Source organism: Jaculus jaculus, chromosome 2 (assembly GCF_020740685.1).
Source record: "Jaculus jaculus isolate mJacJac1 chromosome 2, mJacJac1.mat.Y.cur, whole genome shotgun sequence".
In the NCBI taxonomy this organism is placed as follows: Eukaryota; Metazoa; Chordata; class Mammalia; order Rodentia; family Dipodidae; genus Jaculus; species Jaculus jaculus.
Window position 1 is genome coordinate 18093079 of NC_059103.1, and position 18383 is coordinate 18111461.

General features: G+C 43.5%; 1 protein-coding gene and 1 long non-coding RNA gene across 2 annotated transcripts in view; one reads left to right on the forward strand and one right to left on the reverse strand.

Annotated features, from left to right (window-relative positions):
• The window catches only part of LOC123458599, a 29904-nt gene extending 23032 nt beyond the window's left edge, over nucleotides 1–6872 (forward strand). The window contains exon 3 of the long non-coding RNA XR_006635735.1: nucleotides 6691–6872. This is a non-coding gene — a long non-coding RNA (uncharacterized LOC123458599). The remainder of the gene's footprint in view (nucleotides 1–6690) is intronic.
• Caln1 (calneuron 1) overlaps nucleotides 1–18383 on the reverse strand; it is a 471181-nt gene that overhangs the window by 86380 nt on the left and 366418 nt on the right. The gene's annotated exons all lie outside the window — the stretch shown is intronic.

Genomic DNA, 18383 nt, shown 5'->3' on the forward strand with positions numbered 1-18383 from the left:
TTTGCTATCAATTTTTCAGTGTTATTTTCAGGTTCTAATAAACATGTTAAATGCTTGCAGAAACCTGGGGAAAATAAAATTATACTTTTGTTTAAAAATGTCACTGCTAGAAACCTGAAGCCATTTGAACAAGAGAATTTAATAAAGTGACAAGATATAATACAAATAGTTTATCTTACAATTTTCTCCCTAGGGACAAAAACCTAGACATAGAATGAGAAACTTACTTAATATAATAAGCTGAAACCATAAATCATTTATGAATAAATTTAATAAGAAAGCCAGGTGACATTATGAAACATGACAAAAATAAAAATCTAATTGATAAAATGAAAAAAAAACTCTTCTCAGAAATAAACACTGAATGTCATAAAAATACCAGTTATTATAAGATTAAGGTAATGGTTAATCTTGTCAAGTTGACTAGATTTGGAATCTCCTAAGACAAACCTCTGTGTGTTTTCTGTGAGGGTGTTTCCAGAGATGTTTAACTGAGGTTGGAAGACCTACCCTGAATGCGGTGACACCATCTCATGGCCTGGGATTTTGGAGTTAATAAAAGATGAAAGTGAGCTGAGCACCAGCATTCACCTCTGCTTCCTGACTGCAGATGCCATGTGACCAGCTGCCTCACGTTCCTGCCACTACGCTTTCCTTCCCTGTCATGATGGTCTGTGTTCCTCAAACCACGAGCCAAACTGACTCCTGACTTCAGGCTCTGGCCTCCACATGCACAGACGTACAAATACACCTACACACACATACAAGTGTGGCCAAGCACACACATGTGCACACACACACACACTGATAATAAACAATGGACCAGAGAAGCTAGCCTGATACGTAGGATTATTTAACAGACGACAAAAGGTATCCATAAGGTGTAGTTGAGAAAGGAAAGAAAGATGGATAAAAATTTGCATACAGTGGTCTTGAAGAAAATGAAAATCTCTGTGTCACTATAAATGTATGTAAATATGCGGTTTATGTGGGTAGAGTAGGGGAGTTAGCTAGAAGAATAAAAGCAGAATGAGAAATTATCACCATACGTGATATACCCATCTGTATGGACTTTCATGAAAGCTGACGTGGTCATCAATCATGGCATGTTAAATTGGAGTTTGAACTGTGGTCCAAAGACATGACAAACTGCATTCCGAAAGGAAGATATAAGACTTTTTTTTGTCCTTCACCCCACAAATATATAAATAGTCCCTCTACATTCTTTGTCCCATTTTTTGTGGTTTTATTTACTAGCAGTCAAGCACAGTCCAAAAATATTAATGAAAATTTCCAGAAACAATTCAAGGCTTACAGATTGTGTGCCAGTCTGAGTACTATGATAAAATCTCAGACTTTCCCAGTGTGCTCTGCCTGGCATGTGATTGTGCCACTGTCCAGTGGATCTGGTCTGTCTAACCTACCCATCCTTTGGTTATTTGGTATCCACCTTGGGTGATCAGATATGGCATGGCAGAACTGAATGCTGATGTTTTGGTAACTCCAATTTTACTTAGAAATGGTGCCAAAGTATAAGAGTACTGGTTGTCATAATTCATACATCCCGAAGAAAAGCTGTAAAATGATTCATCTAGGTGAAAAAGTGGAAGTTTTTGATTGAATAAAGACGTGTGTATATAGCATTTAGTACAATTGTCTTCTAATCTCTCCCCCAGACATGAGGAAGTACTGTATTAATGGCCACAATGTTTGGGCCTCTGGATAACTTTTGGCATCATCCTTAAGTATGCCCTCCACCTCCTTCAAGACAGGGTCTTTCACCAAAGCTGGAGCTCACCAAGCACACTAGTCTGGATGGCCAGTAAGCCTCAGATATCCTCCTGTCTCTGTCTCCCCAGCACTGGACTGACAAGCACATGCCAACACATGCAGCTTTTCTATGTGGGTTTGAGTCATCAAACTAAGGACACCAAGCACTTTACCTATTGATCTATCTCTCCAGCCTCACAAAGAATTGTTTTTTAGTGTCTAAATGTGACCAGAAAACTATTCACATTTTCATCTGATGATATAATAAAAAGAATTCATGTGGGGCTGGAGAGATAGCTCAGTGATTAAAGGCACTGGCTTACAAAGCCTGATGGCCTGGGTTCAATGCACCAGTAGCCATGTAAAGCCAGATACACAAAGTGGCACGTGCATCTGGAGTTTATCTGCAGCAGGTCCTGGTGCACCTGGTCTCTTTCTCTGTCTGTCACTCTTCCACTCTGTCACTCTTACCCTCTCCCCTCTTTCTTTCAAATAAATATTTTAAAAGATTTAATGGGAAACAAAATAGAAGAGCTTACTGTAAGAATATATATTTTTTAAGCTGGGCATGGTGGCACATGCCTTTAATCCCAGTACTTGAGAGGCAGAGGTAGGAGGATCGCTGTGAGTTTGAGGCCACTCTGAGACTACATAGTGAACTCCAGGTCAGCCTGGGCCACAGTGAGACCCTACCTCGAAAAACAAATGACAATAAAAAGGAATGTATACTTTTAGGGGTGGAGAGAGTGCTTAGTGGTTAAGGCACTTGCTTGCAAAGCTTAAGAACCCATGTTTGGGCTGGAGAAGATGGCTTAGCAGTTAAGGCATTTGCCTGCAAAGCCAAAGGACCCCGGTTGGACTCTCCAGGTCCCACGTAAGCCAGATGCACAATGTGGTGCATGCATAGTAGGCCCTGGTGTGCCCATTCTCTCTCTCCCTCTCTCAAATAAATAAATAAATAAAATATATTAAAAGAAAAGAAGGATCGCTATGAGTCCGAGAGGCCACCTTGAGACTACACAGTAAATTCCAGGACAGCCAGGGCTAGAGTGAGTGAGACCCTACCTCAAAAAAAAAACAAAAAACCACCACCCCCCAAAAAAAACCCCATGTTTGATTCTCCAAGTCCTACATAAGCCAAATGCACAATGTGACACAACTCTGTAAAGTTTCACATGTGCACAAAGTAGCACCTGTGTCTGAAGTTTGATTACACTGGCTGGAGGCCTTAGTGCACCAATTCTCTCTCTCTCTCCCTCCCCCCCCCCTCTCTCCTCTCCCTATGTCTCCCTCTCACTCTCTTATATAAAAAAATGTCAGTCTGTTGGGCTTGCCTCAGAAAAAGAATGTATTTGTTATATTTGAGAATTATGTAATATCATAAAAGATTTAAATGTATTACAAGGGAACAGCTTTTAATACATTTTCTTTTTCCTACTATCCATTAGAAGGAAGTTATAACTGTGTTCAGGAGGGGACACCATATCTTGGGGCCATTAAAATTGAAAAACTTCAGTTCCTTAAATGCAATGGCCTGGCACCCATGATTTAGGGAAGGGGAGAGAGATGCTTATTCAGAGTGGATGAGCAGAAATGCCCCTGTGAGTTAGAGGCTTCCCTTGCAGAGGCTGAAGGAAGGGCAGGCCTTGTGGAGTTTCTGAATATTATATCAAACTGGTTCTTAATATAGGACTTGCCCCAAAGTTGTAGCATAGCAGAACAAGTCTTGCATGTGTGCATGTTCACATTTGTATGCAGATGCGTGTGTCCCATGCACACGTGTGTGAAGTCCAGAGGGCGACATGGAATGTCGTCACCTATTGCTCTTCCACCTTGATTCCCTGGGATAGGGTCTCACATTGAACCTGGAGTCCGCTGTGTTTTCAGTTAGGCTGACTCCTCTGTGAGCCCGGCAATCCTCCTCTCCCCTCCACACTGGGGTTACAGCAACGCTTCTTCTTTAAAATTTATTTTGTTTATTTTTATTTATTTGAAAGCAATAAACAGGGAGAGAAAGAGGGAGGGAAGGAGGGAGGGAGAGAGAGAGAATGGGTGTGCCAGGGCCTCCAGCCACTGCAAACAAACTCCAGGTGCATGCATCACCTTGTGCATCTGGCTTATGTGGGTCCTGGGGAATTGAGCCCCATACCAGGGACCTTAGGCTTCACAGGCAAGTGCTTAACCATTAAGCAATCTCTCCAGCACACAGCAACGCTTTTTGTTTGTTTTTCAAGGTAGGGTCTCACTCTGGTCCAGGCTGACCTGGAATTCACTCTGTCATCTCAGGCTGGCCTCGAACTCACAGCAGTCCTCCTACCTCTGCCTCCCAAGTGCTGGGATTAAAGGCGTGCGCCACCACGCCCGGCTCAGCAACGCTTTTAATGTGAGTGCTGGGGATTGAGCCCAGGTCCTCATGCTTGGGCAACAGATGTCCCATCTATTGAGCCATCTTCCCAGTCCCTCTGACTTGGCTCAGAGACCAAATGGAAAGGAGACTCTGAGGACAAGTAGGGTCCAAAAAATGGCAAATCAGCAACTTATCAACATCACCACTCAGCAAAGTGCAAGAGAGTTGACACAGCAACCTGCAAGGTACTTTGGGTACCACTGTGATTCAAGACTGCCCTGGGGATGAGGAAGGGATCCACCACCAGGATTGAGTCAGAATTTTTTTAAAATTTTTATTTATTTATTTGAGAGAGTGAGAGAAGGAAAGGAAGAGAGAGAGAGAGAGAGAGAATGGGCACACCAGGGCCTCCAGCCACTGCAAACGAACTCCAGACGCATATGCCACCTTGTGCATCTGGCTTTCATGGGTCCTGGGGAATCAAACCGAGGTCCTTTGGCTTTGCAGGCAAACACCTTAACTGCTAAGTCATCTCTCCAGCCCAGAGTCAGAATCTTTTGCTACTCTGATGAAGAGGGCTTAGGTGTTGACTAAACTCCAGTGAATGAGCAGACATTCTAGGACACCACCTACGTTGGCCACAGTTATCTACATCTAAGCTCTACACAGGTACAGGGCGCCAGAGTATGAAGAGCGGAGATCAGAGATTTCTACATTTCCCATCAGACTGCTCAAGGTCGATTAAGTTTGATCCTTAAATTGTATCATCAACCGCCAGGTGATGATAACCTGACAGTGCTAACTCTATATTCTAGAACATTCTCATAGGGTCCATTCTGCTTCCTCTACCAGGTTGTAGTCAGGTTTGGAAGGAATAGAATGATTTCATCATTAGTCCAGAGCACACTTTGCACTGTTTGCCTATGGCTGTGTGCCCTGGGCTGTCCTCTAAATTCTGAGCCATCCAAGGCTCACTACATCTCTGTTAGCCTACTTCCCTTCCATTATCTCTCCTCCCTTTCTTCCCATCTCCACCTCCTCCTCTCTGTGTGTTTCTTGATTATGTGTACATGTGTGATATACATGTACGTGTGATAAACATGCATGTGTGTATACATGTTCGAATGTAAGTGGGCATACACCTGCATGTGGAGGCCAGGGATCAACATTGAGTGTCTTCCTTAATAACTCTCTACCATATTTAAAAAATTTATTTATTTATTATTTTATTTTAGAGAGAGAGAGAGAGAGAATTGGTACAACAGAGCCTCAGCTACTGCAACCGAACACCAGATGTGTGTGCCACTTAGTGGGCATGTGCAACCTTGCACTTGCCTCACCTTTATGGTCTGGCTTACATGGGATCTGAAGAGTCCAACATGGGTCCTTAGGCTTTGCAGTCAAAGGCCTTAACCACTAAGCTATCTTTCCAGCCCTCTATCATTTTTTTAAATTTTTTAAGATTTTTATTTATTTATTTATTAGAGATAGAGAGAAAGGGAGAGAGAGAGTGTGAGAATGGGCACGGCAGGGCCTCTAGCCGTTGCAAACAAACTTCAGACGCATGCACCACCATGTGCATCTGGTTTACATGGGACCTGGAGAATTGAACCTGCGTCATTAGGCTTTGTAGGCATGTGCCTTATCTGCTAAGCCATCTCTCCAGCCCTCTATCATATTTTTTGATACAGGTTCTCACTGAACCCAGAGTTCAGTGATTCAACTAGACAAGCTAGCTAGTAATTTTCAGGAGTCCTTCTTTCTCTGCCTCACTAGTGCTACGATTACAGGTGTGCACCACCATACCCAGCTTTTACTTGGGTATTGGGGATCTGAGCTCAGGTCCTCAGGCTTGCATGACAAACGCTTTAAGAGCCACTGAGCCATCTCCTCAGATCATTTCCCTTTTTATTAAAAAAAAAAAAAAAGATAGGGTCTCATTTAGCCCACACTGTCCCTGAACTCCCTGTGTAGCCTAAGATAACTGATCCTCCTGCCTCTACCGCCCAGAGACTGGGATTACAGGGGTGTACCACCATGCATGGCATTATACCTAGGGTTTCACACATGCTAGGCAAGCGCTGTAGTAGCTGAGCTACCTAACCTCTCCTCTGTTCTTCTTCCTTCTTTGGACATGCATTGAGCAAGGGGAGAATGCCACATTCAAGTCTTGACGGTCCAGATCTGGGGCATGGCCTGGGGCTGAAGTCTTACCCTACCGTGCTACAAAATCTCATGGGAGCACAAAATTGGGCAAAGGCCACAGACACTGGGCCTGGGAACACCAGACAGTGGCACAACGACGTGACCTGTTCCCACCCTGAGTCAGCTGGTCACTTGGTGATGCATGCTGGGGAAAGTCACCTTTAGATACAATATCATCCTTCTCTTGGAAAGTGAGTTCCTTTGGGACAGAAGGAGCCAGCTGAGGAGAGTGCTAAGCTTAGCACAGAAACTCGAAATAAAATACAAATAAACAAGCTCAAGACTCGTTGGACTGGAAAACTAAAATTGCCTAATGTTTCTGATGATGACGCGGCCCTGGGCGCCTGTCCCTGTGATTCTATTTCCAGCCTCTTTGGGGAAACATTCGCAGAAGCGAAGCAGGAGTTGCCTGACAGCCTGAGGGTCAGGAAGGAACAACAAAAGTGACCCATCCATTTCTGTAGAAACGGGCTCAGGACCACCAGACTGCCTCTAGAGTGACTTGATTTGATTCCATTCGGATAACATACTGGAGGGCTTTTTAAAAAATTGTTTTCATTGACAACCTCCATACATATAGGTAATGTATCATGATCATAATCTCCTCCTAAAACCCTCCCCTTTTGCCCTCCTCTGTCCCTCCTCCACTGAATCCCTTCTTCCCAATTAGTTTCTCTTCTGTTCTGATGTCATCATGTTTTGCCTTCCGGTTAGGCACGTCTTGTGTGGGCATTGTCAGCCGCTGTGAGATAACGAATACCACGCCCCCATCTCTGTGTGGAAGACAGTAATATAAAGCACCCGTTCCCTGCCTTTGGCTCTTACGCTCTTTCCGCCCTCTCTTCTGCAGTGTGTACATACCATTTAAAATGATAAGTGATAGAAAGAAGTCAATTGGAAGCGCCAAAGAAACAGTCACTCAGAAATTGAGGGTGGGTTCCATGTCCTCACAAACACTCCAACACAATTTTAACAGAAGTCTCAAAAGAAAGCAGCCAGTTTGTTCTCTGTTTTGACCCACAAAGCCCTTGGCCTCCTCTGTGGACACTTATGAAAGCTTCATTACAAACCCAGGTCTATCCACAGATGTCCAAAGGGAATACTGGCTTCAGGTGCCCCCAGAAGGTTCTTGGCTGAGGGAGGTTTTCCCTTCCAGACCCAACTATTCCAGCCACTTGTTCGAGCCCCCAGCATGGTGTGTGTCTATGCTGTGGAAAATCAGGACGAATATACCTGTTTTCATTCATTTATGCAACTAGTTAGCAAACAGTTGTTGCCATCTGCTTCTGCCGGGGTGGTGCATTCAGCACTGAGATCCTAGAGGACTGAGAATGAAGGGCTGCTTGCTCTTGAAGCATTCACATTCCACCTGGGGCCACTGAGGTGTGTAACAAAACCAGGGCATTGTGGACGTGCCAATGTAAGATTGGACACAAAGTGAATTTGGAACCTTTAGGAGAGAATGCTCACCTCATTAAACTGACGTGAGCTACCCTTTAGAGGGTCAGTGGGATTAATTACCAAGGTTTTGCTAAGGAAAATTGGGAACAGAAGGAAGGAAGGGGATGGAAAAGGAGGGAAGGGGAGGGGAAGAGAAGAGACAAATAGAGAAAGGGAGTGAAAATGAGAGGAATGGGAAGGGGAAGGGAAAAGAAGGGAGGGAGGGCAGGAGGGAAGGATGGAAGGAAGAAAGGAAGGAAGGATGGAAAGGAGGAAGGAAGGATGGAAGGGAGGAAGGACTGAAGGAAGGATGAATGGAAGGAAGGAAAGGAGGAAAGAGGGACAGAAGGGAGAAAGGGAGGAAGGAAGGAAAAAGGAAGGAAGGATGGCTGGAAGGAAGGAAGGAAGGATAATTGGAAGGATGAAGGAAGTAAGAAAGGAAAGAAGAATGAAGGAAGGACGGAAGGGAGGAAGGAAGGAAGGGGCCAAAAAGTCAAGTATAGTGTTGATCTCAGAGAAGCAGATACCAATACAGGAGAGGGACAGCAGTCATATGGCATCTGCATGGAACAGAAGAGACTTGAATGTGTTTAGGAAAAATTAGTCTTTGGAAGTATACAGAAAGTCCATCGCAGTTGGTTGAAAGATGAAAAAAGTGGGCAGAGAATGAGGTGCAACAATGGGACCCCTAAAGTATCAGTATTTATGAAGTGCTTTCCTGGCACATAGTAAGTGCTATACTGTGGTGTGTGTGTTAAACTGGTTCAGTAGATTGGATATTTGAGGGAGATTAGATGTCCCTGTCTCCTTATCCAGAATTCTCCCTTTGGTGCCTGACAAGTAGCAAAAACCTGAAGTATTTGCTGAGACATACAGAACCTTAGCCTCACTGGGTGTGGAGGTGAATCTCTGCTGTCAACTCATTCCGATCAGGAATCAAAGAAGAGCCATTCATTTTGGGCGGGTCTGTGAGGGTGTTTCCAGGAAGGATTAACTGAGGGAGGAAGTCCTTACCTCAGAGTGGGCAGCCTTTCTAGTAACAGCCTATATATATATATGAAGTGGTTCCAGGAAAAAGCAGGTGTCTTTTTTTTTTTTTAATATAGATACAGACTGAAGACCAGTGACTCTTCAGGAATCCTCCAGGTCTTCAGTGCCGATAGGGACTGCTGAGACATCCAGCCTCATGGACTGCCCAGCTCTACTGTGTAAGCCAATCTCATAATGTCCCTTTGTAATGGGTATTTATTCTATAAATTCTGTTCCTGTGTACAACCTAAATGGGGACTGTTTCTTTCTTTCTTTTTTTTTTTTTTTTTTTTTTTTTTTTTACGTAGGGTCTCACTCTAGCTCAGGCTGACCTGGAATTCACTGTGTAGTCTCAGGGTGGCCTTGAACTCTTAGCAATCCTCCTACCTCTGCCTCCCGAGTGCTGGGATTAAAGGAGTGTGCCACCATGCCCAGCAGATTTTTTTTTAAATGATAATGATAAAACATCCTTTTTCTGTTATCACCCATCTTTCACCCTTGTATATTCCCCCCCCCCCACACACACACTTATCTATTATAATCACAGCCTCTGCCTCTGGAAATAAAGACCCAGACATAACTGTTGCAGGTACTTTTTCAGGTAGGTCCCTTACTTGACTTTTAATCATGCTGGCCTTTAACAAAAGAAATGTGACACAGAGAAGTTAACAAGACCCTTTTCACTCAGCCATGAGAAAAAAGTCACTTCTATTTCCTTGTACACATTTCACGTGATTTAATAAAAAAAATTAACTCCACTTGGAATTTATTTTGCTGCACAGAAATAAGGTGAGGAGCATAATGATGTTTATGTCCCCTCCTTAGGTGACAGTTATGTCTGGCCTACCTTATCTGTTGATTACACTGATTTAACTCCTATAGCTAGCTACTATGGTTTTTGATGTTTTGTTTTCTTCTTTTTGTTAAAAAATTATTTATTTATTTGACAGAGAAAGAGAGAAAGGGAGAGAATGGGCACACCAGGGCCTCTAGCCACTGCAAATGAACTCCAGACACATGTGCCCCCTTGTGCATCTGGCTAACGTGGGTCCTGGGGAATTGAACCTGGGTCCTTTGGCTTAGCAGGCAAACATTTTAACTGCTAAGCCATCCCTCCAGCCCTGTTTTCCTTTTTTTGAGACAGGGTCTCATGTAGCCCAGGCTAGACTCGAACTCACTATGTAACCGAGATGGGCCTTGAACTTCTGATCCTCCTATCTTCACCTTCCAAGTGCTGGGATTCCAGGTGTGCACAACCAAAAACCCAATTATGTTTTAACATCGCACTGGTCAAGTTTGGTTTTAATTATACTTTCATTTATCATCCTGCCAATCTTTCTTTCTTCATACTCTCAAGATTTTGTTCCTTATTCTAGATGCAACTAGAATACACACCTGTCATTTCAATACAAGTTCTGTTGGGCTTCTGACTCACTGGCTCTCTAGTCTAGATGAACTGGTTCAGTGAGAGACCTTGTCACAGAGAATAAGATGGAGAAGGGCTGAAGAAAATACCTCATCTGATGTTGACCTCTGTCTTCCACACACATTGCACACTCATACACCCAAACAATCATGAACACATGTACACACACATGCAAGTCACACATCACACACACACACACAGAAAAGAAATACACAGACTGCCACTAGACTTCGTTCAGCCAGACAACCAGGAGCTCATACCTGGTACCACAGGGAATGGAAGTAAGAATACGGCACTTCCCCTGCGTCATTTTACCTTAGATGCTGAACTAGTTTTAACGTATGCTAACAACAATTCCAATTGTTAATAATCTAGGCACCACGCTGACCATAAAAATATATCTTAATGTGCTTATTTCCTGAAAATAATGGTCTCAGTACACTATCTAAAATAGGCAAGGGCTGGCCTATATAACGCCTGCTGTGCCTCAGAGGCACAGTGATTTCTGCAAAGGGCACCAATTATTCAGAAAAATGACACACACAATTATCTCTCAGTTTCCATAATATATGCTTTAATTTTTTTAAAACAGTCTATTCGTTTGGAGTTATTGCCCAGATGTGAGAATGAATGTGACCCAATTTAGTAATGTTGCTTTTCTTTGCTGGACACTAAGCTTCACACATCCTAGAAATATCTGAGACTCTGTGACTATATAAATTGGACCAGTGACGGCCGAGTTGCCAGAAAACATCATCTCTCTTTATTAATTCAGTGGGCTCCTACAGAAACTCTTTCTCTCTTGCAAGATCAGCACTCTGTTAATGTTTAATAAAAGATTAAGTTTTCCTCCCAAACAGCTGAGTTGGTAAAAAATGGGATTGTGCTTACAAGTCTTGAAGCAATAGTTTCTAAATTTCACTCAAACACTTGTGAAGGAAAAACAACAACAAAATCAACACTGAATTTAGACCACAGTCTTGAAGCAACTCATAACCCAGTGATGTGTGTGTGGCATTGGATTGAGGAACACCACAGGAGACCTTATGCAGAAGCCTTAAGCTTCCTTCTCTATGCCAGGGAGGTAGGAGAAGCAGGTTGTGGAGAAACCTTGGCATCTTGCTCAGACACTGAGAGCCAAGACTGAGCTCACAGCCATGCTGGGCACACACTTACTTCTGCAAACAGCAGTTACAAAGCTCTTAGCTCTTCCCCAGGTCCACTCTCACATTAATCTGAACTATGGTTTGACTGTGAAATGTTCGCCCACAGGTTCAGCTGTGGGAACTGCTGGTGGAGATGGATCATCACTGGGATGATATTTGAACGATATAACCAGATCCTGTTTTGGTCCTGCTTTCAGCTTCCTGACTCACAGCCATGAAGTGAACAAGCCTTTATCATGTACTTGGCTGAGGCAGGGTAGAAATAGGTGTTCTCATTACATTCTTGTTGCTGTCTCAAAGCACCTGACCAAAAGCAGCCTGTGGGAGGAAAGGGTTAATTGTGGCTTACAGACTCAAGGGGAAGCTCCATGATGGCAGGGGGGAAATGTGTCCTGAGCAGAGGCTGAACATCACCTCATGCCTAATATTAGGTGAACAAAAACAGCAGAAGAGCGTGCAAAGGGGAGCAGGCTGTAACGCCCATAAGCCTGACTCCAGCAACACACCTCCTTCAGCAAGGCTCCAATTTTTGAATTGCCACGAGCTGGGGACCCAGCACTCAAAATGCAGGAGTTCACGGGGAACACCTGAATCAGACCGCCAACAGGGAAAATTATGGTGGCATGATAATGGAAAGGATCTCATCCCAGAGTCTGGGTGAAGCCTCTCATCAGCTGAGAATCAGGAATTCCAGCACAATTCACTGCTTAAGGCCTTTCTCCATTCCTGGCTGAAAACCTGCAGTTCTCCAGGACTCTCACCCAAAATCCAATTTACAGTAAAAATATGTTCTAAACTCCTTGTGCCATCCTAGGAGCTCTGCATTTTATTTTATCAGACTGTAATCCCATCCAAGGACCCTCCAGAGCAACCCTATGACCTCTCTCTTATCAAAAAGATCAAGAAAAGGGCTGCAGAAATAGCTCAGTAGGTAACACATTTGCTGTGTGAGAATGGGGAGCTGAGTTTGAATGTCAGTACCCAAAAAAGATGCCGGGGGTATGGTATTGCACACCTGTAATCCCAGTGCTGGGGAGGCTGAGACTGGGGATCTCTGAGGCTCACTGGCTCACTGGGTCAATTGGTGAGTTCTAGGTTCTACGGGGGACCCTGTTTCACAGAATGGAAGTGGGGAACAATTGAAGAAGACACTCAGTTGCAACCCTGACCTATATATGCACATGCACACATGTGCACCTGTGCCCCCCACACACGTGAACATATACACACACGTGCACACCACACATACACATGTAATAAAAGAGAGTGAGAGAACATAGAAGTTTTATAGCAAGCTTTTGAGATATAACTTGTGAAATACCAAAATGGCATATATGCCTAATGTTACAGGCGCTTCATTGTAACTCGCTCTTTAAGAGCCCATGCTCACACTTGGATTTGTATTTTTCTTTCCCTGAGCATCTTCCCCTTAGCCACTGTCCTTAAACATCTAGATTAAAATTATCCTTAATAAACCCAATGCTGCTTTATACTTGCCAGTCCTGAAGTTCTTTCCTGCACTGACACCATTAATCCTGGGTTTAGCCCTAGTGAGGTCCCTAAAATATTAGAGGCAGTCTGTAGGTTGCTGAGGGTGACAGCATGGAGCTGTGTCTCTGTCCCCTCACTGCTGCCATTTTCACATAGCCTCCGTGTCTTCCCCTCCATGATAGACTGTACTCTCTAAAGCCATGATCCAAAATAAATTTCTTGGGCTGGAGGGATTGCTTAGTAGTTAAGATATTTGTCTGCAAAGCCAAAGGACCCAGGTTTGCTTCCCCAGGACCCACATTAGCCAGATGCACAAGGGAGTGCATGCATTTGGAGTTCATCTGCACTGGCTGAAGGCCCTGGCATGCCCATTCTCTCCCTCTCCCTCCCTCTCTCTCTCTCTCTCTCTCTCTCTCTCTCTCTCTCTCTCTCTCTCTCTCTCTCTCCCTCCCTTTCTCTGTTAAATAAATAAATAGAATATTTTTAAAAAGACTTCTCCTCCCTTAAGTTGCTTCTGTCAAGTGTTTACTCACAGTGATGAGTAAAGTCCCTAACACAGCCTTTCTCTCCCCAAGGAATTCTGAAAGTACCCCCAGGTAGAAGAGAGCCCAGAACTTCTTGGGAGGAAACACTTGGGCCAAGGAGGAGAAAGGAACCTTCCAGAACAGAGGTTTCCTTTTCTAGGGTGTCAGAAAAAAAAATAATAAAGGATATGAGAAGACCACAGCTTAGTCCACTATAATCTTTCTGGACAATCATTTGCTAAACATGAAAATAAACTTACACACCTGAAAATTTGCAAGAGCAGCTCCAAAAATGAACTCATGGATGCATTGGGGTGAGTCTACTGACACCAGAAAGGGACACCATAAAGAACCAGGACTTGGGCTGGAGAGATGGCTTAGCGGTTAAGCGCTCGCCTATGAAGCCTATGGACCCCGGTTCGAGGCTCGGTTCCCCAGGTCCCACGTTAGCCAGATGCATAAGGGGGCGCACGCGTCTGGAGTTCGTTTGCAGAGGCTGGAAGCCCTGGCGCGCCCATTCTCTCTCTCTCCCTCTATCTTTCTCTCTGTGTTTGTTGCTCTCAAATAAATAAATAAAAAATGAACAAAAAAAAATTAAAAAAAAAAAAAAAGAACCAGGACTTGCACGTGGCGTCTCTTGGTAAACTCTAAATTGCAGGCATTTCCTCCTGGGTAAGGTTCAAATATAGGATATGAAAGGTCACATTGAACTGCTAGGGAAACTCTCTAGCAAAAGGTCGCGGAACATAGCCATGAATATTCAGAGGAAGCATACCTCTCCTCTACTTTGTCCCTTTGTTCTTTTGTCACTTTCTTTTCCTATCCTTTCTTCCTCTTTTTTTTTTTTTTTTTTTTTTGAGGCAGCATCTCGTGCAGCCCAGGCTGGCTTCAAACATTCTATGGGGCTGGAGAGATGGCTTAGTGGTTAAGCCATTTGCCTGCAAAGCCTAAGGACCATTGTTTGATGCTCCAGATCCCACGTAAGCCAGACACAAAGGTGAAGCAAGTGCAAGGTCGCACATGCCCACTAGGTGGTGCAAGCATCTGGAGTTTGATTTCAGAGGCTGAAGCCCTGGCTCACCAATTCATCTTTCCTCTCCCTGTCTCTCTTTCTATTAAAATTAAAAAGGAAAAAAAAAAAACCTCAACATGAGCTGGGCATGTTGGTGCATGCCTTTAATGCCAGCACTCAGGAAGTAGAGGTAGGTGGATCACTGTGAGTTCAAGGCCACCCTAAGACTACATAGTAAGTTCCAGATCAACCTGAGCTAGAGTGAAACTCAAGCTTATAAAACAAAAACAAACTAACAAACAACAAAACCCTTACTATGTACCTGAGGATGACTCTGATTCCTGATCCTCCTGCCTCCACTTCCCACATGCTGGGATGACAGACATGGTTCCTCGTGCCCAGTAAGAGATTTATTTGGGATTTATTTACTGGTTAAAAGAAAGGACAATGCACATTTGCTCCTTATCAATAGGGTGTGAGTGGGTAAGGGAGGAAACATTACCCCAAATCTCAACATATTTATGGAAGTAGTGTCTGTTGTATAAATATGCTCTGTCCTCTAAAGGTTCAGGTACTGGAAGCTTGGTTCCCTGTGCATTAGTGTTGATAGGGTGAGGGATCTTTAAGAGAAGAGTAGGAAGTGATTACATCATGGGCCCTCCATCCTCATGAATGCATTAGTATCTTTCTCTCAAGACTGCATTAGGCTTGGCAGGAAGGAGTCAAGCCTTGCAGGACTGGATTGTTTATTACAAGAGTAGGTTATAGAACAGTGTGTATGTCTCTACCCAGCTCCCTTGCACACCCAGCTCTCTCTTAATTCCATGTGGTTTTCCCACCATTTGTGAACGAGCCTAAGGTCTCACCAGAAGCTGAGCATACACTGGCACCATGCTCTTGGATCTCCATAATCATAGCTGAAGAACCTTTCCTTCTTACAAACTTCCTAGCTTCTGGGATCCTGTTATCGCAACAGAAAATGTACTATGGTGGTAGTGTTCAATTCCAGGGTTCAACAGACAATCAAGAACAGCATGGTACATGAAGAAAGATCACATTGGGGGCTGGAGAGATGGCTCAGCAGTTAAGGTGCTTGCCTGAAAATGCCAACAACCTGGACTCCATTCCCCAGTGCCCACATAAGCCACACACACAAATGGTGCCTGTGTCTGGAGTTTCTTTGCAGAGGCTAGAGGCCCTGGCACACCCAAAATCACTCACTCACTCTCTGTCTGCTTGAAAATAAGTCATATATATATATATATATATATATATATATTAAAGAAGGATCAAAGCTGGGCATGGTGGTGCATACCTTTAATCCCAGCACTCGGGAGGCAGAGGTAGGAGTATCTCCATGGGTTCAAGGCCACCCTGAGACTACATAGTCAATTCCAAGTCAGCCTGAGCTAGAGTGAGACCCTACCTCAAAAATAAATAAATAAGTGAAAGAAAGAAAGAAAGAAAGATCACCTTAGAACCAGAACCAGCAGAAACACAAGCAGAACCTCAGGTATTTTAGTACAGAGGCTATCAGATAGAAACCATCAAACAGTATAGCTAATAATGTTCGGGTCAAAAAATAAAACAAAAAAACAAGAAAAGACCCACACAAACCATGTTAAAAAATTTGAACAAGGCAAGGTGGCACACACCTTTAGTCCTAGCACTCAGGACACATGGACTTTTGGAGAATGTCCCAGACCCAAAGTATAGCAATAACTACACTTTAAAGGACACCATTAGAACTTACTTGATGCCTCTAAAATATGTTGGTTTTTTTTCCCCCTGCATCAAAAGCAAGCTCATTGATTCCTAGGTTAAACACAGTGGACATTTCTATTCACCTCTCAGCAGCCAACAAACTGATGACCGCAGGAGCCTCTACAGCAATACAAGTTCACAGCAAGAAGAACGTGGCCACACTTGCCCTTTCTCACACCCTGAGCATATAATTAAGATACCAACTCAGGCACAGGACAGAGGAAATAGAATAAAACCAGCTTACTTAAGCATTATAGTTATTTTTCAACACATTCTGCAGTGTCTCTTTTATCATGTTTTTCTCCTAAGGCAGTGAACTTTGAAAATTAAACCAAGTAATTTTTTATCTCCCACTCCCAGGCAATCTTCCCAGGTCACCTTGGTTTGGTTTTCTTCCAGGATCCTTGGAAACCTTTCGATGTTAACTTTTTGATTTATGTTCTGTCTCCATTTGCCATTGAAAGTACCTAACCTTGACCAAACACTGTTCCATTGTGATTGTGAAAGATAATTCCAAAATATAAAACATCACTTAAAAATATATATGGGGCTGGAGAGGTGGCTTAGCCATTAAGGCAGTTGCCTGCAAAGCCTAAGGACTCAGATTTGATTCCCTAGTATCCATGTAAGCCAGATGCACAAGGGGGGGAGGGTCTTTGGGTCTGGAACTTGTTTGCAGTAGCTAGAGGCCTTGGTGCATCCGTTCTCTCTGTCTATTTCTCTCTGCTTGTAAATATGTAAAAATATTTTTAAAATAATAATCTTTATTTATTTATTTATTTATTTGAGGGCGACAGACACAGAGAGAAAGACAGGTAGAGGGAGAGAGAGAGAATGGGCGCGCCAGGGCTTCCAGCCTCTGCAAACGAACTCCAGACGCGTGCGCCCCCTTGTGCGTCTGGCTAACGTGGGACCTGGGGAACCGAGCCTCGAACCGGGGTCCTTAGGCTTCACAGGCAAGCGCTTAACCGCTACGCCATCTCTCCAGCCCATAAAATAATAATCTTTATATGTAAAGAGATTTTCCACTGAAACACTTTCAGACTCTCTCTGCTTTCTCCTGAAAGCATAGCATCATCATCATCTCTCTCTCTTTCTCTCTCTGTAATAAATAAAACAATAAAATTAAAAAAAAAAACATATGGGGCTGGAGAGATTGCTTAGTGGTTAAGGTGCTTGCCTGCAAAGCCTAAGGACCCATGTTCACTCTCCAGGTCCCACATAAGCCAAGCACACAAAGTGACCCAAGAGGACAAGGTCGCACATATGCACAAGGTGGCACATATGTCTGGAGTTCAATTGCACTGGCTGGGGGCTCTGATGCACCAATTCTCATTCTCTCTCTCTCTTTCTCTTGCTCATAAAAAAATCAAAATAAAAAAGCTTCATTCAGTTGGCTTTAAAAAACATTTTTGTTGGTAAAACCTTATGTCTGCTTAAAAATAATTTGATTTAACAAATTCCATAGTGCCTCCCTGGACTATAGTTTATGAAGTGGAACAATCAGATGTTCAGTTATCTGAAACTGGAAAAGACTAGAGGAGGCACAAACCACACCAGCAGTACAGCTCTCTCCATCATCAGCCAGGGGAGAGAACAGAAGGGGAACACTTGCAGAAAATTACACACACACACACACACACACACACACACACACACACACACACACACAGAGCCACCTCATGGCAGACAGGAAGTAGGAAGAGCAAGACAGGAAGGGGGGTCCATGATAAGAATTCCCCAGTGACCCACTTCTTCTTTGACCTAGGTTCCACCTTCTAAAGTTCCTAACACCTCTCAGAACAGCACTGTCTGCTGGGAACCAAGTGTTCCACACATGAGCCTGGGCTGGGAAGCATTTCTAACATAACAATCTCTTACCTTTCCTAATTTTTATATTGAATTTTATCATGAGAATGTATTCATAAGAAAGAGCATAGGATTAGTCCTATCTGTGGTTTTAGGGGAGTCTTGGGATGTTTGCCTGGGGATTTATGTATTTTATACACTTTAACAACCAGAGGTTTGGTCTTCCCACACGATTCTTCTCTATTTATTCATATGAACTTTAGAATGTTTTTTCTCCCTCATTCCAAAATAAATATCATTAGATGTTTATCAACTCAACTTTGAGGACCTTTAAGATATAGGCTCTTGCAATTGGGAACATAGAATGACTCTTTAAATATTTATTTTCCCTTGATAAATT